This window comes from Symphalangus syndactylus, chromosome 5 (assembly GCF_028878055.3).
Source record: "Symphalangus syndactylus isolate Jambi chromosome 5, NHGRI_mSymSyn1-v2.1_pri, whole genome shotgun sequence".
In the NCBI taxonomy this organism is placed as follows: Eukaryota; Metazoa; Chordata; class Mammalia; order Primates; family Hylobatidae; genus Symphalangus; species Symphalangus syndactylus.
In genome coordinates, this window is record NC_072427.2 from 81427001 (window position 1) to 81435593 (window position 8593).

At 43.8% G+C, this 8593-nt stretch overlaps 2 pseudogenes; both read right to left on the bottom strand.

Moving 5' to 3' along the window:
• Positions 1-526: 526 nt before the first annotated feature.
• Positions 527-2789, bottom strand: LOC129481622 (protein FAM98B-like; annotated as a pseudogene).
• A 4999-nt stretch (positions 2790-7788) lies between these two features.
• LOC129483153 (large ribosomal subunit protein uL11-like) lies at positions 7789-8342 on the bottom strand (annotated as a pseudogene).
• Between the last annotated feature and the right edge of the window lie 251 nt (positions 8343-8593).

Here is an 8593-nt window from a genome sequence, read left to right on the forward strand (position 1 = left end):
CCTGACTTATTCCTATTAATTACCTGCTCCACCCTGACTCATTCTGATTACCTGCTCCACCCTGACTCATTCCGATTTCCTGCCCTGCCTTAACCATTTTTCCTGCCAAACTGCTCACCCCATCACTCTCTTTAAATTAGCCAATCAGAATTAGTTTAGCCTGTGCGGTCTAACCCCAGCCAACAGGGGAATGACACAGCAGCAGGGGCCATGTGGGTCAGGAATAAGAACCCCTTCCCCTCCCTTGCCCAGGTGTGCGCTCACCATTGCTCCATCTGTGATGGCACACCCGTCTATAGAAGTACATTGCCGCCGGGCGCGGTGGCTCACGCCTGTAATCCCAGCACTTTGGGAGGCCGAGGCAGGTGGATCATGAGGTCAGGAGATGAAAACCATCATGGCTAACACTAAAAAATACAAAAAAGTAGCTGGGCATGGTGGCAGGTGCCTGTAGTCCCAGCTACTCGGGAGGCTGAGGCAGGAGAATGGCATGAACCCAGGAGGCAGAGCTTGCAATGAGCCGAGATTGCGCCACTGCACTCCAGCCTGGGCGATAGAGCGAGACTCCATCTCAAAAAAAAAAAAAAAAAAAAAGTACATTGCCTTGCTGAGAATTAAAAAGAAAATTTATATTCGAGTGCTATTTCTTTTGCAACACCGAAACTTTATTTATAACAGTTGTTTGCGAAGGAAATATTTTTCACACTTTCTTCATGGGCCTCAAAGTTTAGCAGCAGCTCAGCATGGAGTCAATAGCCCAAGGTGGAGTCACTGGTATCAAGCCTGGAAAATTGCTAAGCTGCATAAGGAGGCTTTTTTTTTTTCACGCTATTGCAGTAAGGACAACATCCATTAATGCAGAGGAATCTTTTCAAAGAAAATGAAATAGACTTAGGGTTTTTATAGGAGGAAGTAAACAAGGAAATCTTGTCTGAATGAGTAAGGGATGAGAAAGGGTAGAGGTGGTTACTTAGTGCTCGTGATATAAGAGGGCAGACTATTCCTTTGCGCTTGAGGTTTGTTGGTTTTGGTTTTTAATTTTTGTAGTCTTCAATATCTCCTATATCCACCACCATCACCACCTCCTCCATATGGATCTCCATAATCTTTTCCGCCATAATCTCCCCTCCCACTATCTCCTCTGCCTTGGAAACCTCCTTTACCACCTCCATCCCACCTCCTCCTCACTGCCCTCCTCCCTCTCCCCGACCACATTCCCATCCTCCTCCAACCCAGCCACCTCTTCCACCTCCACCCCCACAGCCTCTTCTACTACCACCTCTACCTCCACGACCACTACCTCAACCACCCCTTCCGCCACTGCCTTCTTGTCTCTTTTGCCAAGGGGGCATTTCAGAGGGTGGTGGTTCAATTTCATTTGGCCAGCCTCCCCTGTCTGGCACCCTTCCCATCAGCACCTTATTAATGGCTCCACTGCTTGTCCTAATGATCTTGGATAGATCATCATAAGCAGCAAGTAGATGCGCCATTACAATCGCTGTCTTGGGTGACAAAACATAACACTTAGGCTGGTAAATTCTTGTTGTGTCATCTGTTCTTACCTTGGCTGTATAACACCATCCAACGGACTATACTCCGCATCTAATCGTTTCATAACATTCTCTGGAGGCCCTCATGTTCACAGGAAAGAGCATCATTGACTCTTTCCGGTAGTTCTGCCTGTTTCAAATTTAAATTAATTTTCAGCAGAGTGGTTTTCTTTAATTTTAATTAAAAAATTAACGATTTTTAAAAATTTGAAATAAGATGGGATCTTGCTATGTTGCCCAAATTGGTCTCCAACTCCTGGGCTCAAGAGCTCTCCCGTCTCCGCCTCACAAAGTGCTGGGATTATAGGCATGAGCCACTGCACCCTGCCTGTCTTTCACCTTTGATTCCACTTGGTTTAGCATAACCAGAATGTCAGAAGTTGTTTACTTGGGTACACCAAGGTTAGCACACAGAACTTGATCTTCCTGATAAATTTCATTATTTTTATCTAATTGAGAATTTTAATGTTTCTTGTTCTGTAATATCTGTGAAGCTTCAAGTTCTGTACTTAAAAATAGTAGGAGTTTCAAACAGTCCTTTTTATATTTTTTTATTTACAGTGGCGTGATCTCGGCTTACTGTGGGCTTGACCTCCTGGACTTAAGCAATTCTTCCACCTCAGGCCCCCAAGTAGCTGGAACAACAGGCATGCACCACTACACCCAGCTAATTTTTGTATTTTTTGTAGAGATGGGGTTCACCATGTTGCCCAGGCTGGTCTTGAACTCCTGGACTCAAGCAATCCGTCCACCTTCGTCTCCCAAAGTGCTGGGATTACAGGTGTGAGCCATTGTACCCAGCCAGTCCTCCTTTTTTAAAATGATCTTTAGTATGTCCTGATATGAGTACAGAATATGGACATACCATTTCTTTTAAAAAAATCATTTACCTCAAGCTGGAAGCTCTCTAGATCATCTTTTCCAGCAGAAGTCATACTTTCTTCCAACTTGCATAATGATTTTATTTGAAAGCCTAACCATATCCTGTATAGGAATATATATAGTTTATATATCTATTCCTTTACAGTGTATACCACCTTCTCCCTGTATAAAAGCCTATATATATAATCCTATACGGTATATGCTCCTACATATAGTCCACTCTGCTGCCTTCATAAGGGCTTGCTCCTCCAGCAATGGTCCCTTATACCCCAGCACCTTCACCGTGTCTAGCACGTCTCCGTCTATTGTTGGTTCAGGACCCGGCTCCCGCCCTCTGGTGGCTCTTTGGCTCAAACCCGTTCAGTGCTCCTAAGTATGCCCCGAGGTTTGAATCTTGGTTCTGCAGTTCCCTAGTGATACAACTTTGTGGGAAAATCACTGCATTTTTTTGCTTCTTTTGCTCATCTGAAAAATGGGGATAACAATAATACTTACCTCATTGAATTTTTGAGATAGTTACATGAATTAGTACATACACCTCACTAGGAGCAGTTCCTGGAACATAGCTGGACACACTTGGCTCAGATAAGGGATTTTCTAGCACCTAGCCATGCAGGTCAGCAAGCAAAAATAAACCCAAGCAGAGGGACTTTTGTTACCGGGACCCCACTCCTATACAGCCTAAGGAGGGTTTAGTGTCCAATAGGATTTAATGTCTGGGAAGCTACAACTCTATTTGGGATAAAGTGGCTGATCTCTCTGCCATGTATCCTTGTCTCTTCTTGTGCTAATTTTATCCTCTCTCTGCTAGGTAAGTAAAGGTTGTCTGATTTTTCCAAAAGTGTTTGATCTTTGCACAGTCTTAAAGTACAAGTGATATTCATTAATAGAGTAGTCTTAAATGGTCACCAGTAAGAAACTTGCAAAGAGAGAATGCAATTTCATGGACCTGAAAGTTTCTTTACTCAAGAGCCAAGCTTTACACTGTCTTCTCTTTAAGAGAGTTACAACCTAGTGTGCCAGAAAGCCTTGTCAACTGGTCAGGCTTGGGAAAGATTCCCCTCATAGATTAGATTGCTCCATACTATGTATGCTCCCTTTCATAAGTTAGGGGATCCTCTCCCTGTGTTTCCCAGCATTCAAAAACAAAGGCTCTCTTAGATGCTGTCTGAATCTTTCATGAGCGTAGTACTTAGCCTTAAGGCTTGTTAAGTCTTTTTTTTTTTTTTTTTTGAGACCGATTCTTGCTCTGTCTCCCAGGCTGGAGTGCAGTGGCAAAATCTCGGCTCACTGCAACCTCCACCTCCCAGGTTTAAGCAATTCTCTGCCTCAGCCTCCCGAGTAGCTGGGATTACAGGCACCCGCCACCAGCCCCGGCGAATTTTTTGTCTTTTTAGAAGAGATGGGGTTTCACCATCTTGGCCAGGCTTGTCTTGAACTGCTGACCTTGTGATCCACCTGCGTTGGCCTCCCAAAGTGCTGGGATTACAGGTGTGAGCCACCGCAACTGGCCAAGGCTTATTAACTCTTAAACTTATAAAATATGTTTTAGAAAATGTTTTAATGACATCATTAACATATCTATAGTAAGAATTATGTTGGTTTGCAAAAAAAAAAAAATGCCTATTACTAATTTAAGTTGTAAATGAGGTCATTAGTTCTTTTTCTTTTCTTGATTGCTCCCTATAATCTGTTTCCCCTTCATCTTCCTTTTTTTTTTTTGTTTCAGATGGAGCCTCACTCTGTCATCTAGGCTGGAATGCAGTGGCATGATCTTGGCTCACTACAACCTCCACCTCCCTTCTTCAAGTGATTGTCCTGTCTCAGCCTCCCAAGTAGCAGGGATTACAGGACTGCACCACTACACCTGGCTAATTTTTGTATTTTTAGTAGAGATGGGGTTTCACCATGTTGTCCAGGCTGGTCTAGAATTCCTGACCTCAAGTGATCTGCTTGCCTCAGCCTCCCAAAGTTCTGGGATTACAGGCATGAGCCACCATGCCAGGCCTCCCCTTCTTTTTTGTTTGTTTCCCCTTCTTGTTAGTAATAGTTCGCTGGGTACAAAGTCAGTTTGTATGTAGTCACTTGGAATGTAAGTCGAGATTATATTCCCCCAAGTCTCTCTTGCAGCCAGATGTTGTCAAGTTTCAGTTCTCACAATGACATATAAGCAGGAATGTTATATGCAACTTCTGCCTAAGGGAATGGCTTACCGTGAAACTCTTCTTACATTTACTTGGATTGGAATGTAGAAATGGCAGTAACCTAATTTCAACCATGCAAAAAAAAAAGAAAGAAATAACTCCTGAGGGCAGGAACTCTTCTCTGTTTTTTTGACCATAAACCTCTTTGGTAGTTTGGTAGAGCCCATGGACACCTTCTTAGAATAATCTTTTTTTTTTTTTTTTTTTTTTTTTTAGACAGTCTTGCTCTGTCGCCCAGGCTGGAGTGCAGTGGCACGATCTCAGCGACAACCCCTGCCTCCCAGGTTCAAGCGATTCTCATGCCTCAGCCTCCCTGAGTAGCTGGGATTATAGGCATGGGCCACCATGCCCCGCTAATTACAGACAGGGTTTCTCCATGTTGGCCAGGCTGGTCAGAAACTCCTGACCTCAAGTGATCCACCCGTCTCAGTCTCTTAAAGTGCTGGGATTACAGGCGTGAGCCACCATGCCTGGCCAGAATAATCTTTTGAAGGCATAAAATAAAATATATGAGATTACAAAGGAAATTAATTCAAAATGAAAGTTATCAAATATTTTAAAAAATCAAATGTGTAAGATGTGGTTAGGCTCCATTTCCCCACCCAAATCTCATCTTCAATTATAATCCCTATAATCCCCATGTGTCAAGAGAGAGACCAGATGGAGGTAATTAGATTATGGGGGTCGTTTCCCCCATGCTGTTCTCATGATACTGAGTGAGCTATCTTGAGATTTGATGGTTTTATAAGGGACTTTTCCCCCTTTGCTCAGCACTTCTTCCTGCCACCTTATGAAGAAGGTGCTTGCTTCCCCAGCCATGTGGAACTGTGAGTCAATTAAATCTCTTCTCTTTGTAAAGTACCCAGTCTCAGGCAGTTCTTTATAGCAGTGTGAAAATGGACTAATACAGTATTTATACATTTCTTTAAAGGGGAGAAGGCATGTGGGAAGGAGGGGGTAGGGTGGTGAGGCAAATAGTTACACTTTTGTGGGACTATTAATTAATTAGAGCTCAGTAAATCTACATTTTATACAGATAAGGTGATTATATTTTACAGAATTCAGAGAAAAAGGGAGTAGAGGAAGAATCAATTATGCAAACGTCTCAGGGTAGGTGGAGGAATGATTTGTTCTGCTCCTGGGAAAATAAGCTTGTAATTGACATTATCAGTATGACTCTAGCAAACTTTAGTTTTCGGAGCTAGACTTTAGGTAGACCTAAAGTTACGATGGACATGTCGTTGTTTTATGGGAGGATGTACATCTTGAAAGGTTTTGAGGCCAGCAAAGAGTTTACTTGGGAAAAATTTATGAGGGCCGTCATCTGGAGATGGTATCAGGCCTTCTACCTTTCTGTGAGGGTCTGGGTAATGTGTGATGCTTTGACACCAGGTTGTAAAGTAATAGCTATCTATTTGGGAAAAGGATAGCAGTGCTGCATGACCCAGTCTCTAGGCCTAACTTTCCCTTTGCATAACAAGTTTAGGGGGTCCTAAGATGTTTTTATTTCTCCTTTACAAGTCACAGGGACTGCTCAGAGGAATGAGCCCTGCTTCCAACCATCTCACAACTTTGAATCATCACCTCAGCCTTTTTTTTTTTTCTTTTTTATTGAGATGAGTTCTCACTCTGTTGCCAGGCTGGAGTGCAGTGGTAAAATTATGGCTCACTGCAGCCTCAACCTCCCAGGCCCAAGAGATTCTCCCACCTCATCCTCCAGGGTAGCTGGGACCACAGGTGTGTGCTAGCACACCTGGCTAATTTTTGTATTTTTTTGTAGAGATGTGGTTTTACCATGTTGCCCAGATTGGTCTTGAACTTCTGGGCTTAAGTGATCCACCCACCTCAGCCTCTAAAAGTGCCATGATTACAGGTGTGAGCTACTGTGCCTCGCCCACTTAAGCCTTTTTGTTTTTTTTTTGAGATGGAGTCTGACTCTGTTGTCCCGGCTGGAGTGCACTGGCACAGTCTCAGCTCACTACAGCCTCTGCCTCCCAGGTTCAAGCCATTCTCCTGCCTCAGCTTCCTGAGTAGCTGGGACTACAGGTCCGGGCAACCACACCTGGCTAATTGTTGCATTTTTAGTAGAGACAGGGTCTCACCATATTGGTCAGGCTGGCCTTGAACTCCTGGCCTCAGGTGATCTGCCCTCCCAAAGTGCTGGGATTACAGGTGTGGACCACTATGCCCAGCTCCACATAAGCCTTTGTTATCTTTGTTGTCCTTGGTATAAGCCTCTGAATATGATTTGTTTTTACTACTCAAGGTTCTCACAGATGACCTGGGCTCATAGTTCCAAGAGATTTTTGGGGCCTGTGTATTTATTTCTTCTTTGTTCTTTTTATTTGAATATGAGCTCAATGTTGTGGGGTAAATAGAATTAAATATTGGATCCTGTGGCAGAATCTTACTAAGGACATTCTAGAACTTTAGTGTCTGTTCTGGTGAACTTTGGATGTGAATAAGATAATCCATTTTTGGCACCTTACAATCAATGGTTAAACGTTCCCAGATATTCAATAGTTAGCATTTTTAAATGACCAGGAAGAGCCCTCTCAAAGGAAAATTCTAAAATAGCTTCTATTAAGGACTTATTAGAAAAGGCCAATAAAAATGTAGAGGACCTAAAAGCCAACCTTTAAATCTCTTCTCTGTCTCTTGCCTAACCCGGGATTAACTTCCATCCTAGACCCCTGGCCCTCAACTTCTTCCTGCCTTTCTATTGGGGGAGCCTGCCTCCAATATTTCAGTGTAGGTTCTTTCTATTTTCCATAAGTGTTAGCCGGCTGAGAAATAAAGAGAGACAGTACAAAGAGAGGAATTTTATAGCTGGGCTGCCAGGGGTGACATCACATATCGGTAGGACTGTGATGCCCGCCTGAGTCTCAGACCAACAAGTTTTTATTAAGGGTTTCAAAAGGGGAGAGGGTGTAAGAACAGAGAGTAGGTACAAAGATCACATGCTTCAAAGAGCAAAAAGCAGAACCGCTGATAAGAGTGTAAGAAAGATCACATGCTTCTGAGGGAACAGGGCAAAGGGCAAAAGCAGAACCACTGATTAGGGTCCAACAAAGATCACAGGGCAAAGGGCAAAAGTAGAACCATTGATAAGGGTCTATGTTCAGCGGTGCACGTATTGTCTTGATAAACATTTTTTTTTTTTTTTCTAGTTGGCAAATGATCCTTTATTGAAATATTTTCCTTTGTGCTTAACTGGCTGGGCATTCCACAGCACCACTGTTGATGTCATCTATGATGTCATGAGAGTGGTGGCCATTGACATTACAGCCCACAGACTGGGCAGTCCCCAGTATCTCTTTAATGGTTCCAGAGAGTTCTCTGGCTAAGGATCAGTGCTGCATCTGTCAAGCAATGTTGACGATCTCATCAAAAGTTATATTCCTACTGTGTTTAATGTTTTTCTGTTTCTTTCTGTCTCTTGGTGCTTCCTTGAGGGCTTTGATGATCAGGGCAGAGGCAGAAGCCACCACCTCAATCTGGGCCTGTCTGTTCTGAATGGTCAGTTTCACTGTAACCCTCAGGCCCTTCCAGTCACCTGTTGCCTTGGCAATGTCATCACCAACCTTTTTTGGAGACAGACCAGGGGGCCGATCTTGGGGGCCAGCGCAGAAGTGGCACTGACTTCACCTCCGGTGCACCTCAGATATATGATTTTGATCTCGTTAGGGCTGAACTTCGGCGGCATAGTGGAGGCAGCTGGTGTTGGATGAACCTGGATTTGGGACGACTAAAGAAAGTTGCACCTTGGCCTCCTCTGAGGTGAAAGCTGACAGCGATAAAACATCTTAAACAGGTGGGCAGATCACGAGGTCAGGAGATCGAGACCATCCTGGCTAACACGGTGAAACCCCGTCTCTACTAAAAATACAAAAAATTAGCCGGGCGAGGTGGTGGGCGCTTGTAATCCCAGCTACGCGGGAGGCTGAGGCAGGAGAA